The 21,006-nt window shown below is 38.4% G+C and overlaps 1 protein-coding gene across 3 annotated transcripts in view; it reads right to left on the minus strand.

Moving 5' to 3' along the window:
* LOC111144761 (speckle type BTB/POZ protein like) overlaps nucleotides 1-19,705 on the minus strand; it is a 57,679-nt gene extending 37,974 nt beyond the window's left edge. For 2 of the 3 annotated variants that reach the window (XM_022499218.1, XM_022499207.1), the window contains exon 1: nucleotides 5,033-6,162. The gene's annotated coding sequence lies outside the window, so the exon portion shown is untranslated. Of the gene's footprint in view, nucleotides 1-5,032; nucleotides 6,163-19,564 lie in introns of those variants that run through there. The other variant, XM_022499211.1, reaches the window with a different exon arrangement.
* Between the last annotated feature and the right edge of the window lie 1,301 nt (nucleotides 19,706-21,006).

The raw sequence follows: 21,006 nt of genomic DNA on the forward strand, positions 1-21,006 counted from the left end.
AAATCACTCCATTTCTGTTTCTTTATTGTAATTTCAAAGAAAAGACTAGAAGTAAGAAGTCATTTAACAGCATTTCTAGAGATAGGTATGTCATTTTCCTTAAGAATGGTAAAAATGGGGGCGCCTGGGTGGCTCAGTGGGTTAAAGCCTCTGCCTTCGGCTCAGGTCATGATCCCAGGGTACTGGGATCGAGCCCCACATCGGGCTCTCTGCTCAGTGGCGAGCCTGCTTTCCCTTCTCTCTCTGCCTAGCTCTCTGCCTACTTGTGATTTCTCTCTCTTTCAAATAAAGAAAGAAATTAAAAAAAAAAAAAAAGAATGGTAAAAATGGGTGGGTGGGTGGGGAACCTCTGAGGACCATGTGTTGAGAGATCTGGATTCTATTCCCAGCCATTTTAGATTTCAGGCCACATGCCCTTTTACACAGCACTGAGCTTTTAGCTACACAAAGGGTTTGAGGCAAGAATTATTAAGTCTCATATCCTACATTAAGACTAAGACTTACTTGGTATCATCAAATAATGGTATTTCTCAAACTGCAATGTATGTCTTTTAAAAAAAAATCAACTATAGATCATTTCAGAACCTGACTGCTTTTCCTACAGCATAAAATAATAAGGACACTCTGGCTCTTTGGAAGCCACTTTTAAAAAACCATTTGCAAACAACTACAATTGTATTTCCTGTTAGTTGCTGCAAGTTCAATTGTTTTCTTATTACTTATGTGATACATCATATACAAGGCACAATAAGAAAAACAGAAGTCTATCTACAAATAAATATTTCACTTTTTAAAAGGAGATTATTTCTAGAAATCTCATAAAGATGGTACTGGAGTTTTCAAAAATCAGCTTCAGTTAACATGATAGTTTTTTTAAGTATGGTTAATAATCTCATAAGGTAAGATATTAAATTGTAGTAATATATAAACTGTGGTAAACTAAAAAGGGGTGAGACCAGCAGTCAGGAGACTACTCATTCAATATGGCCAAATTACAAAATATCTTTTTTTTTTTAAATCATTCCTTCCTTCCTTTAGTCATTCTCTCTTATGCACTAACCCACTGGAGAACGTACACTTAGAGCCTGTGGAAACAAGGAAGGATGACAGACAGCCCCTGACCTCATCATTTGAACTAGATCTTATAGGTCTCCCAGGGAAAATCTGTAATTTCAAATGTGCTTAAGAGAACAAAGTAAAAACTTAATCATGCCTTTTTTGGTAAAAATTTCAGAAAACTAAAACTAAATGTTGTTACCCAAATGTGTGTGTGTGTGTGTGTTTTTTTTTTTCTTTTTAAAGTAGGGGTGTGGAGCCCAACACAGAGCTTGAACCCATCATGATCCTGAGATCAAGACCTGAGCCGAGATCGAAAGTCAAGACCCTTAACTAACTGAGCCACCCAGGTGCCCCCGTAATATTTTTGAGCAGCACAAACATGATTAAGGGAACAAGATCATCCAGATACTCTTAATACCAAAGCAGTACCTCTGAGTTCACTATAGTCTCTAAAAGCAAATTTACCTAGATATTAGCCTAAATTTTGAAAATTTTAGCAGTGGCTTAAAGGTCCTAACAAGACAATCAGAAATTACCAGTGCATAATTTATTTAAAACATGTGTGACAGCATGGCACTATATACAATGTTATAAACTTCTGATACAATTTAAAAAATTTAAAGTTAATTTATTTATTTTAAGCATTGTTAGTTACAGTACCATACCACACTCTTTTACCCAACTCAGAGTAGTAAATTATCTTAATTAACAAAGATAATTTAGTCTTAACCCTTAAGTACCAACACCTTTTAATCTGCCCATCTTAAGTGCCACCTCTTTTGTAAAACTTTTACTAACCAATCTATAACCCCATACCATTTTTTTTAATGTTTATTTATTTGATAGAGATCACAAGGAGGCAGAGAGGCAGGCAGAGAGAGAGAGAGAGAGGAGGAAGCAGGCTCCCTGCTGAGAAGAAAGCCCGATGTGGGGCTTGATCCCAGGACCCTGGGATCATGACCTGAGCTGAAGGCAGAGGCTTTAACCCACTGAGCCACCCAGGTGCCCCCCATACCATTTTTTTCAGTAAAATGAATTATACCCTAGCCACTCAAGTACTTTTATAACCAATGCCTCTTGCACAAAATTAATCAAAGTTAGGGGTGTGTAGGTGGCTTAGTGGGTTAAGCGTCTGCCCTTGGCTCAGGTCATCATCCCAGGGTGCTGGGATGGTGCCGCATGTCAAGTTCCCTGCTCAGTGGGAAGCCTGCTTCTCCCTCTCCCTCTGGTTCTCCCCCTGCTTGTGCTTGCGCTCTCTCTCTCAAATAATTAATCAAATCTATTGTAGTTATTAGTACAATTACCTGTAAGATTTTACTTTACACTTTAGAACTTGACTCTTACATGTATTATCTCATGGGACCATCTAAACAATCCTGTGAAATACTTACTTCTATTTTATAGTTAGGGAAACTGAAACACAGAAGCAATGCGCTCTAAGGTCATAGAGTGAAGAAACAACAAAAAACCCCTATTAGTCAAAAATTATATCCAAGAGTTTTAGTTGATAATATAATTTTTCTAATTAACCAAATGTGTTAAGTACTATACTTTCACATTTATGTAACCATTGCCTCATATACAAGGCAGCAGATAGTAAGCAAAGACATACTGACTGGATCTGAAGTTAGTTACTTGAAAAGTATTATATATTTCCTAGGCAGCGTATAATTTATTGCCTCCTAAAAAGCAAAGTACCAAATATAATTTAGTACTACAGAATGATCCAGGGAGTACCATCAGGGTTAAAAATTTGGTTTCTGATATTAGACTTAAGTTCAAATCCTAAAACTGTGTCAGGGCTCTCAGCCTCAGTTTTCTTGTTTGTATAACAGTAGTAATAATAATAATAATAAATGGTAATACCTCAACAAATGAAATAATAAATGGTAATTACCTCAAATGACTGCTGTGTTGAGTGGGAATGTATAGAAAACACCTAGGATAGTGTCTGGTACATAGAAAGCACTCAATAAATTAGTTTAATGTGTATGAATATCAATATGAAACTCAAAGATAGTAGTAGTTTACAAAACAGTAATAATTTCAGGAACTATTAAGAAGAGCAGAGTGAAACTTCCCTAAATGTGTATTTTCAGATTCTATTTTTGTTTTTTCAACCTTTATCACTTGGCTCTCCAATAAATATTATATCAACTATTAACTCTGTTGCTTTCACATCGCTATTTCTAACAGTTTCAGTTCCCTTTTAATGCAAGTAATGTGGAGGCATAGAGGGAAAAAGTTAAGACTGATGTCCAAATATCTCTTAGGAATTATGTAACATTCAAAGGAACTTTCTGGAGTAATGAAAATGACCAATATCTTGACTGGGCTGTTGTTACACAGGTGAATACATTTGTTAAAACTTGCTGAAATATAACTGAAAGACCTGTATATAAAACAATGCAAATTTAAAAAAAAATTAGGACTTACAACCTTTGAACAAGTTACTTTCCTTTTCTGACCCTTAGCATTCTCATCTTCAGAAAGGGAGTAATTACTCACCCAGGAAGATTTTAGTACTGAAGGAGAGAAGGTCAGAAAAGTACTTACAGTAGTTTCTGCCATTAGTTGCCAGTTCTGGATCCACTAACATTAACCCTAGACATTTTTCAAATTTACCTAAGTCCTAAAACATGTACCTAAAATAAAAGCTGTATTTCCCTTTTCCTACTTTCCCCTCAACTTTGTTTTATTAAAGTTTTTGCCCCCAGTTGTGTTTTGCTTGTTTACAAAGTCATAATGGAATGTTTTGCTTTCATACTTCTCCTCCTGCTCATTTAGCGAGGATCAAAAATTTTTACCTTAAATAAGTGAAGACTTCTTTACCTGTCTTGTGCAAAGTTAATCAATCTGCTACAATTCCTTTCTCCAGGAGTTTAATGTTCCAATAACAAAAACAACACAGTAACGTATTGTCAGAGATTAGAATTTTATTGTCTAAAGATCTGAAAGACATATATCAATTTTGCAATGTCCTCTTGTCAACCTTTAAAAATCAAGAACGGTCCCCCAAATATTTTAACTACCCTTAATAACCCATTAAGAAACTACCATCCATTGATTTATGTAAAGTTACATAATTTACTTCTGGTATTACCCTTTCAAATACAAACATATCTAATTAAATTGGGGTAATTGTGTAAAAGTAACAGTTCCTTTTACTAGTTTTCAAATCAGTTTTTTTAAGGTTTTTTATTTATTTATTTGACACAGAGAGAGAGAGGAACACAAGCAGGGGGAGTGGGAGAGGGAGAAGCAGGCTTTCCACTGCCAAGCAGGGAGCTGGATGTGGGCCTCCATCCCAGGACCCTGAGATCATGACTGGAGCCAAAGGCAGACGCTTAACAACTGAGCCACCCAGGCGCCCTCAAATCATTTTCTGAAAGTGTCTAAGCAATGCTCTTTGTTCTAGAACTCCAGCACACTGGAACAATTTCACATTCATCTAGCATTTACTGAACAAACATTATTAAGTATCTAAATAGGTCAGGCACTGGAGAAACAAATATAAGGTCAGAGAAATAAATACCTAACTAAAGCAGATAAAACAGAATTACTAAAATAAGGTCCTTTCCTTATACCTGCAAAGAATCTAGAAAAAGGGAGTTGGAAGTACAGTTCTTCCAACCACTTTTTTTTTTTTTTTTAATTTAAGATTTTATTTGACAGAGAGATAGCGAGTGCACAAACAGGCAGCAGGCAGAGGGAAAGGGAGAAGCAGGCTCTCTGCTGAGCAGGGAGCCTGATGTGGGGCTTGATCCCAGGACCCTGGGATCATGACCTGAGCCAAAGGCAGGCAGCCACTTACCCAACTGAGTCACCCAGGTGCCCCTCTTCCAACCACTTTTGCTTCCAACCAGAGTTGCTTCCAGACCACTTTTCTAATCTTCTGCCAAAACTGTATGAGAACTGCATGACTCCAGTGTTATATTCTCTCACCCTCTTCTCCCTTCTTTCATCTTCTCACCTTTCTTCCAGATAGGCTCCTTTACAGTGGAAGACTTCAACACTTGTCTCCATGTCTTCTTCGCAGTTCCTGCCATCACACTGGATGACTGCACTCCTGTTGATTTCCAGTCTACCAGCATCAGAACTCCTTCACCTTCCTGAATGATCTCACCCACTTGAAATTTTAGCAATCTTTTTCAAAGATCCTGACTTGGAACTTATTACCTAAAATAGCTTAAGCCAACTATGAAAGTTAACCCTCGGTATATCATTTTCATAAGAGAACTTATTCCCATCTGTCACAAATTTAATCCCCCAATACTTATTCACAATACTTCATTGAGCCCTCTCCATTCTTAAGTCATTATGCCCATTCTGGGCTCATTTCCTTCTTTATCAAACTCAAAACCCACAATGCCTCACTTAAAACACTCTCTGGCAAGCATGCTTCACATTTCATTCCCTTTCTCTTCTACTACAACCATTCTGTAAACCCTCTACTCCTCATCAACCTAACCACCCAAGGTCTGCTCCTTTATTTAGGTTTCTGAGTATGTAAAAAATCTTTATAAGCAGAAGAGTAATTTCTTAAGTGGATGCTTTCATTAAGTACATATTTCTATTTTTAACCATTGTCAAAAGGGTTTGTTGCAAAATAAATCTTACCAAATAATAAAACAAATTAAATTAAGTTAAATTAGAAGTTCAGCTCCTCAGTTGCACTAGGCTAATTTTAAGTGTTCTATAGACACAAGCAGCTAGTGGCTACCAAAATGGAAAGTGGAGATTATAGAATACTGCCACCATTGCACAAAGCTTTATTAAATACTGCTGCTCTACACACTCCATTGTAGGACTACTCAGTCACTATATTGGCTCACATGACCTGTAATTTCCCACTATCTATTGCCCTCCTCGTGACTTCAAGCTATAGCACCCGACACGGAAGAAATGGTTCCTAAAGCAGTCAATAAGGGCAGTGGCATCACACCTATCTCTTACCATCACCTGAGACCAAAAGGAGTTTGTTGCTCCTAGTCATTTGCATCCCAGCCCACTTCTAATTGTAGAAATCCCCATGCTGATACTGTTATTAAAGGAAGGTGTTGGTTGCACTGTATCTTAGAAGGGTTAGAAAAAGAGAGGTATACTTAGTAGATTCCAGATTTTACCACCTGTTAAAGACAGAACTCATTACTACAAGTATCTCACATACCACTACACTAGACCGTGGCAGCAGCTGGAAGTAAAAATCTACCAAACCAACCTAGGCTTATTTTAATTCAACTATTAATAGTATTTTATTAAAAATTAAACATTACAAATGAATAAGACCAGGATGCTGGGACACAAGACGTAAATTAAAATTAGTACTATCTTAAATAAAAGCAGGATAAACCATCATCCTCGAAAAAGATAAGAGAAACTACACTTACTGGACCTTTCAGTTATTAAAATCTCTGGGAAAAAACTGGCAAAATAGTATGCTTTAGGATAAAGGGCAGTAGTCTATATGTAGAATGTAGACCTTAGAATTGATGTAGGGAAGTGCCACTCCTGTACCTTTTATTCTTAATTAGTTGTTGACTTCTGCTATTAAAACACACATATGAATTCATAACTGCAGGTAAGATAGTTTTACCTTTTTAACATTCTCATATGCCTTTTCATAGCTAATATTTTTATGTCTGACTTCATTTCTTCTGCAAAATACCATTCCTGGGTAGAGCAACTGTTTGATAAATACTTGTACTCTACATATTCTTAAATTGTTACTGATTATTGCTAGTCATAAGAATCTTGGAATTATTAGCTCATGAGAAGAGCTGAGATGGCATTCATGTCCTTTAAAGTATTTCCATGAGGTATTAAAACGATTCAGTTTATTTTGCAAAGCATTTCCTTATGAGAGAGGTAGGGCTGGTAGGTGGATGGCAATAACATTCTTTTATTAAGTTCAGTTCGACGATGTGCTACATCACTTCAGACAAGACTGGCTTAAAATTTAGGATCTCCTAACACATTGTTCTTCATGGATCATTTTGCTTTACTTCTTTCTCTTTCCCTTTTTTCTGTTTTTTTCCTTCTTTTATTCCTGTAAACTAAACAGCTATGTGAAATGTTCTTCTTCAAGAAAATATTTTTAAGAAAAATAAAGTCATTTTAATGGTGATGTACATGCAGGGTATAATGATGTAGACATATAAATACAAGTATTTATCAAACAGCTGCTCTACCCAGGAACGGTATTTTGCAGAAGTAAGAAATGAAGTCAGACATAAAAATATTAGCTATGAAAAGGCATATGAGAATGTTAAAAAGGTAAAACTATCTTACCTGCAGTTATGAATTCATATGTGTGTTTTAATAGCAGAAGTCAACAACTAATTAAGAATAGAAGGTAAAGGAATGGCACTTCCCTACATCAATTCTAAGGTCTACATTCACTGAAGAATAAGGAATAACCACAATCCTAATCCTAACACTGAATAGGATTCACAGGTAGGAACATTTTTTACATTCCCTGGTTTTCACTACACAATCTGATGACAAAAAATATATTAGCAACACAACCTTCTGTTGACACAAGAAAAAACTCCATATATAACAAGAAATTAAATATAAAACAGCACACAGCATGCTGTGGGCATATGGTAAAATCTTCTCAACATTCAAGATCTGAAAACTGAGTAAATCCTGCTGTATAGACGTTGTTTCCCTTATTTAAGAGGTAGCAAAACTTCACAAAAGAAATGAACCTACACAACTTGCAGTCTGGGTAGAAATCAAGTTAAGAGCAAGTGCATTCCAGCATTGTGTAATGAAAGCTTTGAGCCAATGTCACAGACACACTCAATAAACTAGCCTACAAAACTTTTCACCAGCTTGCAAAATCTTAAAACCTTCCCACGTTTAGCAACAGTTAGGCAGAAATGCGCCATCTGTCAGAAAGTCAGTGAACTATACAATGAAACTATCATTTTCATGACATGCTCATTTTGCTCATTTTCCCTAAACTATACTTAAATTTGCTTTATCTTCCTGCATCTTATCAACTGACAATGCACCCAGAATCATCTGATGGGTTTTGTGAAAATAAACATGTCTCTATTCCACTTTTCCTTGGTGCACATGTGGGAGGGTATGTGGGTATTAGCAGGGAAGGAAATCAAGTTTATTTTGAAAACCTAGCCTATCCACAATGCAGTACCACTTTACACCCACCAGAATGGCTAAATAAATGAGACAATATCAAGCAAATGTTGCAGAGTCTGTGGGACAAATGGAATTCTCATTCACTACTGATGAAAGTATAAACTGATACAACCACTTTGGAAAACACTGAGTAATACATACTAAAACTGAATACAAGCACATACCATGACCCAACAGTTGCACTACAAGGAACATATACTACAAAAATGTATACTACATACACAAGAATATTCTACTGGAGCACTATTCGCTGTAGCTAAAAACTGGAAACAACCTAAATGTTCATTAACAGTAGAGTGGGTAATTTATGGTATATAGCTAAACAGTGAAACAATACTACAGAACAGTGAGAATGAATAAGCTGCTGCTGCACACTACATGAATGGATCATATAAAAATAAATGTTTTGGGGGGCACCTGGGTGGCTCAGTTGGTTAAGCATCTGACTCTTGATTTTGGTTCAGGTCATGATCTCAGGGCAGTGGGACTGAGTCCTGCATCTGGCTTCCCACTGGGCGTGAGGCCTACTTAAGATTCTCTCTCCCTCTCCCCACCATCCCCTGCACATACACCCACACTTTCTCTCTCTCAAAAATAAATAAGTAAACAAATAAATAAGTAAGAAAAAATAGAAATGTTTTGTGTAAGAAGCCAGACACAAGGGTGTATATGCTATATGATGTAGTATGCATGTCTTTAAATATTAAATGTCAATAAAAATTTTATCTAAAAAAAATTTAATAAATAATTAAGCAGCTTGATGCCTAGATGTCTGTAATAAAATCCTGTTCCCAGTGCCATGCTCCTTCCAGTCTAAAATTGGGAGAGAACACTTTTTTGAATCTTCTCTCATGCTAATTTAAAACCATTTTTATATGAAAACAAAGAAGGTTGTATTAAGGTTATAGAATGCAAGAGCCAAATCCTTTCCAGAAGAAAACACTAAAAATTTTTGAAAAAAAATTTTACCACTAAAGCTCTCCCCTCCACCATGACCTTGACCATTCAGACTTTCACCTTCCTTCCATCAGCAAAGAGTTCACTCTTCTGCCAATCATTTAGAAGAAACACTTGACAAGTAATAACCTGCCCTAGCAGGCTAGTTATAAGGATTAAAACAAAGAGTGCATATACAATTTGCAGCCCTGTGCTTAAGCACTCAATGACTAGACAGTATTATATCCCAAATAATGAGGCTTTCAGGTCAAGGGCTATTTCCAATACATCAGTGTAAACACAGAACCTGATCTTTAGTAGTTGGGTCAATAATCACTTATGGAATAAATGAATGAAGTGAGCTCAAAATAGAACAGAAAAAATGAAAACAAAGCAAAAGTGAGAATGAGGAAAAAATTCGGAAGTACAAAGGAAGGTCTTAATCTACTTTTACTATTAAAGCATATGACAATATTTTTAAATCTCCAATGAACCAACAAAATTATGAACACATAAAATATACCATCAAAATAAACAAAAACTGCCTCATTATTTTCCCCCATGTATTTCACAATGTCAAAGTAGGATGTTTTAAACTAAAATTAAAACATTGTTCTTTAGGGGCGCCTGGGTGGCTCAGTGGGTTAAGCCTCTGCCTTCGGCTCAGGTCATGATCCCAGGGTCCTGGAATTGAGCCCCGCATCAGGCCCTCTGCTCAGCGGGGAGCCTGCTTCCTTCTCTCTCTCTGCCTGCCTCTCTGCCTACTTGTAATTTCTGTCGGGTAAATAAATAAAATCTTAAAAAAAAAAAAAAAAAAACCATTGTTCTTTAATTTGAAACTCTTTAAAAATATCTGAATGAATTCCTTATGAGGTTAACAGGAATCATAAGTATATCACAAGCTATTTTCAAGACATCCGTCATAGTATGTCAAATTCTAACTGTATCATAATACAGATGAAAGAAAAGCAAATTTCAGCTGAATCTTTATAGAGTATTATTTTCATAAAAATAAAAATGCAACTTTGTTATCAAAGTTGTCAAGACTGAAATCTCACATTAGTTAAAAGACACAGGAAAAAAAAAAAAGACAAATCAACAAAATAATCTTCACTGGGTGCCCAAAATACCAAGGACCCATTTGATAAGGCCCCTTGTCCCTCCCTTTTAAACACATCATTTACTTATATATCCTAAATCAGAAATAATATTGTCCTTAATCAACCAACATTTACACAAAACATTTATTTTATGTATAAAGCACAACTCTAAATGTAAATATAACTCATTTCATTCTTATAAAACAAACTCTTTCAAGGTAAGTACTATTACCATTTCCATTTCAAAGATGAGAATGTTGAGACAAAGATGCTAACTGCTTAAATTCACAAAGCTATTAAATAGCAGTCTGGTTACATGCTCTTAATTTCTGTGCTATGCTACTTAAAGAGCTCTGAAGTAAAGCAGAATTTTAGAATTCAGAAAGCTCTAAGGTAAAGCAGGATAAAATTTCACTTCATGTTGGGAGGTTAGTTATTTTGAGGAATTTGGGTGATAACCATAAAATGAGGTACATTAATGCCACATTTCATTAATTCTAAGATGCCCATTTTCTCTCATATTTTAACATTTCTAAAACTGATGGCATTTTAGGGGCACCTGGGTGGCTCAGTGGGTTAAAAAAATGGGTTAAAATTGATGGCATTTTATATTTGTAACTGATACTATTTTCTCTCTTTGGGGTACATGTATAATGATGCATCCAGTAATTGAAGGCAAGCAGCTTTCAAAAATTTATGCTATTATCTATACCTAAGGTAGTAAAATATAAAAAAATATGGTACAAGTGTTTTAAAGGGTAGTTCTTCCCTTTAAACCATATGATCTATAAGAAAATTCTATGAAAATACCTTTACAGTACTGTCAGTTTCTCAGACCATGTGCAAATGTTATATATGCAGAAAGACCATGTTATATCCTTTGTGAGGAAGAAATACTGGTTTCATTATATAACTTGATGAGGAAATTTTCTTTGATAAGGGATACGCTATGGGGGGAAGCAGACAGACAAAACAACAGTGAAAATAAGACATCTGAGAAAATTAAAATCATCAAGAATAAAGCACAAATTAAGATACTCCCAAATACCACTTGCTTCAAGCCAGTTCTCAAATGCCACGGATAAAATGCTCACATAAAAAAAATATTTTTAAGTTTTAAAAATACAGTTTAGGGGCATCTGGGTGGCTCAGTAGGTTAAGTGTCTGACTCGATTCTGGCTCAGGTCATGATCTCAGGGTCATGAGATAGAGCGAGCGACATGCTCCACACTGGGCATGGAGCCTGCTTAAGACTCTCTTTCTCTCTCCCTAGCTCGTGTTCTCTATAAATAAATAAATAAATAAATAAATAATAATGATCATCATAACAAAAAATACACTTTGAATGCAATCAGAAATGACCAATCTGCTTAGTGTGTGCCCACTCGAGCTCTAACAGAACTGGACATATTAAACTTGAAGCTCAACCTCCATGCTGAATAACTAAAAAAGGTTTAAAATGGTCCTAAGAATTGCCACCAAAATTTTTAACTAAAACAAATTCAATTAATTTAAGTATTTGGTAGCATCTTGTGTTGACATCTGCCTTGATGATTTCAGAATGAATTTATACAACAATTTTTTGTGTGTTTGTTTTCGATTTTATAGGATGAAAACTATTTACCTTTAGGGGAATTTCCCACTAAAACACCAAAAATCGTATCCAAATTACAACTGAAAAAAACACCTTGTATCAACTGCACTCTTTACCTTAAAGTCACTTAAATTACCTTGGGGGAACAGGGTGGTAGGAGAAGTACAAATGCATTTATATACAATAAAAAAATTGTTGGGGCGCCTGGGTGGCTCAGTGGGTTAAGCCTCTGCCTTCAGCTCAGGTCATGATCTCAGGGTTCTGGGATCGAGTCCCACATCAGGCTCTCTGCTCATAGGGAGCCTGCTTCCCCCTCTCTCTCTGCCTCTCTCTCTGCCTACTTGTGATCTCTCTCTGTCAAATAAATAAATAAAATCTTTAAAAAAAAAAAATTGTTAAATTTGCTTCAAAAAACATATCCAGACAGGAAACAATGGTTTCTTCTTTGCTAATAAATCTCAAGTAGTATTTTAAAAGCATCATACTACAACCCTTGAGATACTGCATTACTTAATAGGAGTGTAAAGTACCTCTTTTTAAATTGTCATTCCTAATTTTATTTATTCTCATATCCAATTAAGAATGAAAGCAAATACAACAAGTTCAAAGGAGTATTTTGTAAGCATGTTCATATTGTATAAATGTATTATTTCCATCATACGTTTGTTCTCAGTGTATAAACAACCTATCCCAATCCTGGTTTGAGGTAACACAATTTTCTATCTGCTGATAATTTTTTTTAATCTGCTATCTTTTATCTATGTAAAGTTTTGTTTCATATATAGTAGTTATAGAACACAATTCAAAATATAATGCTAGTAATTATTCTGTCCTCCTTTAGAACATGTAGGCAAGTCTGAAAACATCAGAGCTCTACATATGTATATAAAAAGAGGCCTGAAAAAGTATGCCTCTAAGAACCATGGTAACATATGAAAAATATACAGTTGTTACACAAGAATTCAGCAAGATTTAAGGACCTAAAAACCAGGGAGAAGGCAAAAGCAAAAGATATTAAAAAACAATTAAGAGTTACAATTTTCTAGTACAAAATTTAAGGGAAACTACCTTAGCAGATCAGAATAACAACATTTCCACAGTAACTCACTGAACTCAGAAGCAAATTTTGATAAAACCCATCCCAGATCAATTTTAGAACTTTTACTGTTTTAAAAGTTTAAAATACATTTAACTTCATTTTCCCTTTTAACACACGATTTTCTATGAGCCTTTGATCGTGCCAGTAAGGTTTTGCCAACTACAGTATTCTTCAGAGAGTAATCCCAGCAGATGAACTGTGTTCTACTACGGTGCAAGAGGGTAAATCTAGGGACATTTAGACAACTATCTAAAATAGTGTTTACGGTATCAGGGGCCTCTTCTTATTCTTCATTGTCCAAAAACACCATCATTAACCATATACCTGAGGTTTAGTAGTAAACTCTTGGCAATCCTTACCAAGGCCTTCATTTTCAACTCTCCAAGTTTGAAAAAAGTTGTATGTATTAAATTTCTCCCGTTAAAAAATCACCAAAGCAGGGATGCCTGGGTGGCTCAGTCAGTTAAACATCTGCCTTCAGTTCAGGTCATGATTCCAGGGACCTGGGATGAGTCCCACATTTGGTTCCTTGCCCAGTGGGGAGGCTGGTTCTTTCTCCCTCTGCCTGTTACTCCCCTGCTTGTGCTCTTTCTCTCTCTAGCAAATAAATAAATTAAATCTTAAAAAAAAAAAAACCCAAGGCATAATCAATATTTTTAAATTATGCTATAAATTACTTAATGATTCTGTTAGTATGGGTGTTAGTGTATGAAATATAAAGCCAACCAATAAAAATAATCACCTTGAACAATAAATGCTACAACATAGTTATCTTTAACTTTTGAAAATATTCAGCAGGTATCTCCAAGCTTGGTGCCTTTACATGGGTAGTGATATTAATCACAACAGCAAACAGAAACATAAGTTGAAGAGAAAAACTTTTGAATGGCACACTAACCTCTCCAAACTACCATGCACATGCTAGTGTCCCAATTCCTTGCCTTTGCATGCTTTCAAAATACCTGTATTTTGTATCATCTCTTTAGTAGCCCTTCTTTATCATTTCTTTAAACTCCTCTATCACTAACTACACTGGACTGCCCTTTCCACCTCTCCACCTTTCAGACACTACTCAAGTCTTCCCTAATGCCTTATCTGTGCTTCCAAGGCAACCTGAATAAGCTGCAGTGACAACACTAAATACACTGTAACAATATTTAACTGTCCAATGCCCCTAATCTCTTAAGTCTAATCACATTTCTACAAGTTTAGTATTCAACACCTGATAAACACCTTAAAAAACACTGTTTAAGTATGTTCTGATGCGTGAGTTGTAGAAAGAATTTAAGATGCTTGTAGAACATCTACATGGTGATAAATAGAAACATGGGTCTAACATGAGGTCTAAACTGATGAATGAAGATGGCTCATGCTATAGATATGATAATTTTATGCTAAATTTAGGATTGTTGCTTTGGCAGGTTAAAACAAAATTCATCATCAACTGGTTTATGGACAGACTATTAAGAAATAAAAAATTTTGATGTTGTGGGTAGCTCATTAGAGTAAGTATCTAACTCTTGATTTCAGCTCATGATCTCAGGGTTGTGAGATGGAGCCTGCTTAAGATTCTCTCTCTCTGGGGGTGCCTAGGTGGCTGTGGTTGAGCAGCTGCCTTCGGCTCAGGTCATGATTCCAGGGTCCTGAGATGGAGCCCCACGTCAGGCTCCCTGCTTGATGGGAGGCCTGCTTCTCCCTCTCCCACTCCCCCTGCTGTGTTCCCTCTCTCACTGTGTCTCTATCAAATAAATAAAATATTAAAAAAAAAAATTCTCTCTTTCTGCCCCTCCCCCCATAAATAAATAAATAATAAAATTAAATTCCCTTCATGTTGCTCAATCCAAAGAGTACTTTTTAGTTGCCAACTAAATTGAGTTCTCAGCTTCATTCAACATAGTTGAAATAGTTGATTACCCACTCCTTTTTCAAACAGTCTATTGCCTTGGCTTCAGCAATGTCAAGGAAAATTTCTTCCCAACTCTGGCTACACCTTCTCAGTCTCCTCTGCTTCATTTCTTTTTCCCAATGTTTAAATGCTGAAAATTCACAGGGGATTATTATATCCCTTTACCATCTCTCTCTGGGAAATCACATTCACCAGCTCCCACAGTAAGATATCAACTGTAAGCCATATAACGAGGATTTCGAGCTGAATTATGATCAATACTCTCTTCACTTCCCCAAAACTAACAAACAAAAAACTGCTCCTCTCCCTAGTATTATTCCCTGTGTTACCAACAAGAACACCAACCCCGGAAACCTGCCTTCTCCTCTCTCTAGACCCCCTACTCTAACTCATCACCAAATCCTATCAATTTAACTTTCCCCTCAAGCTACTTTCTATTGCTGCCATCCTGGACTAGGATTCCATCTCTTCTGCCTAATCTACTATAATAGCTGAACTCAATTCTACTCAAAGGTGTGCTCTGTAGACCAACAGTCATCCATGAACTACTGTTACTGGTCTGAAACAAGGTAAATACAGAAACTGAAATAAGTATTTAGAAATTTTTATAGCAATTTGACAACTGCCACAACATCCATTTTATTGTTTCACTAAAGTACCAGTACAGATTAGAAACCAAACCAAACCAAACCAACCAAAACTGGTCCTTCTCCACATTAAGTTTGAGAAGGACTGGCCTAACTGGTCTCCCTGCCTTTATACTTGCCTTTCTCCAGTGTGTGCTCTGCAGAGCAGTCAAGTGATATTTTTAAAGTAAAAACTTAAGTAACTTATTCAGGTTTTTAACATTATCCAGTGGCTTCCCATTGCCAGAATTTAAGTACAAAATGTTTAACAATGATTGACCATTGTGATCTGCTCTGGTGTCATTTTGCGTCAACCAGTTTCATATGCTAAGGTCCAGCACCGACAGGATTTTCAGTTCTAGAAAGCTGAAACTGCCAACAACACTTGGGTAACTTCACTTAATCCTTCAAATTTAGCCTAAAAGTCATTTCTTCAGAGAAGCATTCCCTGTTAACATTAGTGGGCTTTCAATGCTTAAAATAATTTTCCTTTGTGGCAGTAATCATAATTGTAATTATTATTTTTGTAATTAGCTGTTTAGCTTCTTTATCCCAATAGCTTTTGCCTCCATGAATACAGGTACATTCCTTCCATTAACATACATCACCAGAGCCTAGAACAGTGCCTGGCACACTATCCATCATTCAATAAATTTTTGGTAAGTGAATAAACCTATGTCAGGAAACATAATGGTGAGCAGGACCACAAAAATGCAAATGCCTTCAGTATCTAGTCATGTATAAGACTTGGGTAAGTCTATGCACCCCCTGCTTTACAAAAGTTACATCTCCTTTACTTCCCTAAACCACCTAAAAAGACAGGGAAACCTCACTGTCAAAATTATTTTTTCTTTCTTCCCCCAAAAGGTGAAGAACTTTGTCTAAAGTAACCAACAAGGAACTAAAAGATCTGAGAGGCAACAAAAGGTAACAGACTACAACAATATCATCTGGTTCCACTGCTTACAAAGCTGTGTGATTTTGTGGCTCTTAAATAATTCTTAGTTTCCTTATCTGTGAAACTGAGATACAATAAAGTCTTCAAAGGACTATTACAAGGATTAAAGAAGATATTAAATTATTTTAAACAGTGCCTAGTACAGTGTTTTGTAAATGTTAGTGATTATCGTCATCTTCAATATTACCAGTCTCTTATAAAGTAATTTTATCTGCCTTCCTGCTTATTTTCTGTCAGTGCCACATTAAAATAACTTACAAAAAAGCAGTCTGTTATTATTCTCTGATGGGGCTTTTCTCAGCCAGGGTTCTGTGAGAATTAAGCCCTACAGAAACCGAGTTAAGTGATTATTTCCTCAGTTCTCTCTCTCAAGGTACATAGCTAGTACCATTTTAGATACATCGGAGGGGAGTTAATTCATTACATACCTTGGATGCCCTAGAGCATTAGGGCTTGATACTCACTAGAACTCTTGATTCAGAAGGACTGCTCTTGCATATCCTCAATGCCTGGCATGAAGTAAGTGCTCATTAAATATTTTTAGAAAGGATGAATATGTACAAAATCAAAGCAAGAGTGCTTAGCACAAAGTAGATGCTAAATGTCCATTTCATTCCACTCCTTCAAAGTTCCTATAAACTTCTGAAGTCTTACTCTAAGGGAGTCATTTTTCTTGAACCAGGGCTTATATTACTCAAAGCCAAAAAATGCAGCATACAGACAGCAGGAAAAGCAAGAGACAAAGAAACCAGTGTTGGCAGAAACTATGTGAAAGATAGGTAGAACCTGGGTATGTGGGGAAAAGAGCAGAGGTTATTTTAGGTGAGACAATAGCATAGGCAAAGTCACTGTCACTCAAAGTTTGGAGTACATTCCCCTGGTGACATAAAATATGATTTTAAGCTATACATGGGCAACATCTTTATTTTGATAGTGCATATGGCACTATTTATAACAATACCAACAGTACCTATTTGGGTTTTAACTGAGTTGTTATTAAAAAAAAAATCAAGAAAATAATGCACAGGATGTAAGCAAATATGACAAAAACTGTCAGGGTTCTAAAGAGTGAGTAAAATCTAGGAAACATCAAGGCATGGCTGTATTAATAAACATGGTATGTTGGGGCACCTGGGTGGCTCAGTGGGTTAAAGCCTCTGCCTTCAGCTGGGGTCATGATGTCAGGGTCCCACATCGGGCTCTCTGCTCAGCAAGGATCCTGTTTCCCCAACCCCCCAACCCCCCTGCCTGCCTCTCTGCCTACTTGTGATCTCTGTCAGGTAAATAAATAAGTAAAATCTTTCAAAAACAAACAAACAAACAAACATACATACAAACATAATATGTTAAGAGAGAAAAGCCACCAGTCTTTTGAATGAAGCCAAGTTCTTGAGTACCAATTCAACATAAAGGACTGGTAAGTGTGAACAATCAGTTTTATTTACCAGTAAAACCATCATTTTCCACTACGATAAATTTGCTATGTATTTCATCTATTCCCAAAACAAATGTAACATTTTAAGGACACCTGAAGCTGGGACTGACTTGCTTGTAGCCTTGTAACTTACCCTTAAACAGGGAGCTAAACCTCTGTACTTTTCACACCAGAAGGAATTAATTTATACAGTAACAAAATATGAATCATAACTACATCAAAAAAGGTGTTAAATGAAAAAGAGCAAAAAGCAGCCTTCCATTCCCACCTTCCCTCCTCAAAATTAACCTACCAATAGAAAAGAGAAGTCAAGCTAAGAGATGATGATCAAGAACATTTACTGAATGCTTACCAGGTGCCTGGAACTGTTGTATTTTACCTGCAGTAAGTTATACAATTATCACCACCATCTTATCAAGAATACCACTACCCCCTTTTAGAGGTGTAAGAATACGAGGCATAGAGATTAAATAACTTGCCCAAGGCCAGAGCTGGTAGATGGCAAAGCAGGGGTTTAGATCCTGGCAGTTCAGCTACATCAGAGCTCTTAACCACTAGGCGCCATTTCTCCTAAGAATAACAGGATGATGATTTGAAATATTCCAGCTTTCCCATTATGGCAGCAGAGATGTAATTTTCCAAGGTATTAATCTTTTATTACTTAAATTTCCTAAGAAACAGTGGCTTCAGCTATAAGGAAAAACTGCGAAGACAAGTATTACAATGGAATAATCTAGGCCCGGGATCATTCAAGTATAGACAAAGATTCAACAGCCTCAAAAGTACGGCTGAATGACACAATTCACAGAAAAAGAGGTCAAAAGTTGAGATAAGTAAAAGGTAAATCTTAATTCTACTGGATCTACTGCTCTGAGGAAGAAAACTCGACCATCCTCTCCCCTGTATTCAGTACACATGGACTCCAAAGAAAGAGGAGTTAGGGGAAAAGATAGCACAAGGGAATAAAGGGGGAAAGTGAACATTTGAACCCTGAACCTCAGAGCTAGTTTGATGTTACCTTGTGAACGTGACAGAGAATTTGTGAAAGGGCAAGGTGTGCTTGGAGGTAGGGAAGTAGGTTGAGGGCCTGAACACCGCAGTAAACACTGAGTGGTCTAGCCGGAGAGCAGAGAATTCACGCTAAAATGGGCTTACAGGGATAACTTCACACATTTGGGATGAGAGGTGATGGGGACGCTGGGGAGCGGGGGGAGAAGAGAGGCAAAGGGGCTTCCATCTTTGGGCACTACTCCAAGAGGGAAAGAAAACAGACCAGGTATAAAGGGGCGGGCGTGGAGATACACAGGTACAAAGGAGCGAGACTGGAGAAGGAAAAGGGGCGAGGTTCGTGGAGGAAAGTCTCGGGGATCCTGGTAGGCGGAGGCTGGGAAATCGATAAGGGGGGGGTCGCCAGGGGCAAGCCAAGACTGGCGAAGTTAAGGCCTGCGGGGCGGGGGGGGGGGGGGGGGGGGGGGGGGGGGCGGGGGGGGGGGGGCGAAAAGCAGCCCTGAGAAAGGGAAGGCACGCCGCAAGAACAGGGGTCCGGAGCCCGGAGGAATGGGGGTGCAGTAGGTGAGGAGGAGGCCGCCCCGCTCCAGCGCAAGCGAGCTGAAAGGGCTGGGAGTTGGAAAAGCAAGCAACCAAGGTGCGGCGGGGACCTCGGAGGGGGAGGGGCACCTACCCGGGCGTGCGGGGCGGCGGCGGCGAGCAGTCCCGGCAGCGACTTCTCTCCCACTGAGGCGGCGGCTGCGGCGGCCGCGGCGGCGGAGGTGATGGCGGCGAGTCCCTGTGGCGGCCGCCTCCACCGAGCCGCATCCCTCCTCCCCGGCCCGCCTTCCTTCCCTATCTCCCGCTCCTAAACTTCTTCCCCGGGATAAACAAACCCGCCGCCAGGGGCGGCTGCCTCCGCTGCTCCCGCCCCCGCGCAGCCCCCCCCTTCCCCGACCCGGGCCCGTCCGGGCTCCGGCTTCCGAGTTGCGACTCCAGCCCCAGCCCCAGCCAGCGAGGGCGCGTGCGCGCGGCGGCGGCGTGGGCTCGCAAGGTTCTTCCTCCCTCCCTCACGCGCAGGGCACTTCCGGGCTGGCCGGAATCCACCGCCGGGTTTTGGAAGCCGCCGCAGCCACCGCTGCCGCCGCGGCTTGCGCCAGGCAGTGGGCCCTAGGCTGTGCGCGCCCTAAGCACTGGCAACCTTGGAGGGGACCAGGAGTCCCTCCTCTTGCGGGACCTTCCTTCGACCCAGCGTAAAACTTTCCTTGCCTAAAAAGCCCGCTGATAACGCCTCTTAAATGGATAGACGTAGGTGCTATAGGCGGCAACCGTTTCTCGGTATGATTTCCTTGGTGCTGTACCAGACTGGAAAGCCAAGGTGCAACTTTTACAGAGCCCCTGTTGCGAGTTCATAACTATGTGAAGTGCGAAAACGAAAACAGCAATATACAGTCTCCAGGGAGAAATAAAGACAACTCCAGGTCGGCAAATGAAATGCCACAATGGAACGGTTTTTGGTTGGAGATGAACCTGCAGTGGAAGTCTCAGGCCTAGGAAGGAAGGGGTCCGCCTAAAGGCGACTGGGCTTGCTTGCAAAAGAAAGAACAGGTGGCATCCCATGACTAAACGTCGGTAAATAATGCTGTATCTAAGCAAACGTCTTAAGACATGAGGAGACTTCCTCATGGAGTTCAAAGAAAGATGACCACCTACAGAACACTGTTCCAGCACTCGTGAGAGAAATCTTGCTTTAGCTGCCGAGAATGCACTCATTTAAAGAGTTTTGAGGGACAGTGCAGGCACGAATATCATTTAAAGACAGCCCCTCCCCGCCCCCCAGTTCCTTTAACTTTTTAAAACTGCGCCTCAGTCCACTGTTTACCTGCTTTTCCAAGAAAAGGGGAGGTGGAAGAAAAATACTATTTTTCTCTGTATCGAGCACTGTAAGCACAGACTTGGATGATCTTTTTTTTTTTTTTTTCTTGGATGATCTTTTAAAATCCTCTCAGCAACTTTACAGTTTCATGGTAGAAATGATTCCCATCTTACAGATAAAGGAGCTGAGGATCAGAAGTAGTAAGTAACTCAAGGGTGAATGGAGTTTGAATACCAGGAAAGCAGATCTCCTTCACTTCA

Source organism: Enhydra lutris, unplaced genomic scaffold (assembly GCF_002288905.1).
Source record: "Enhydra lutris kenyoni isolate GAN:26980312 unplaced genomic scaffold, ASM228890v2 scaffoldscaffold1, whole genome shotgun sequence".
NCBI classification, from domain to species: domain Eukaryota; kingdom Metazoa; phylum Chordata; class Mammalia; order Carnivora; family Mustelidae; genus Enhydra; species Enhydra lutris.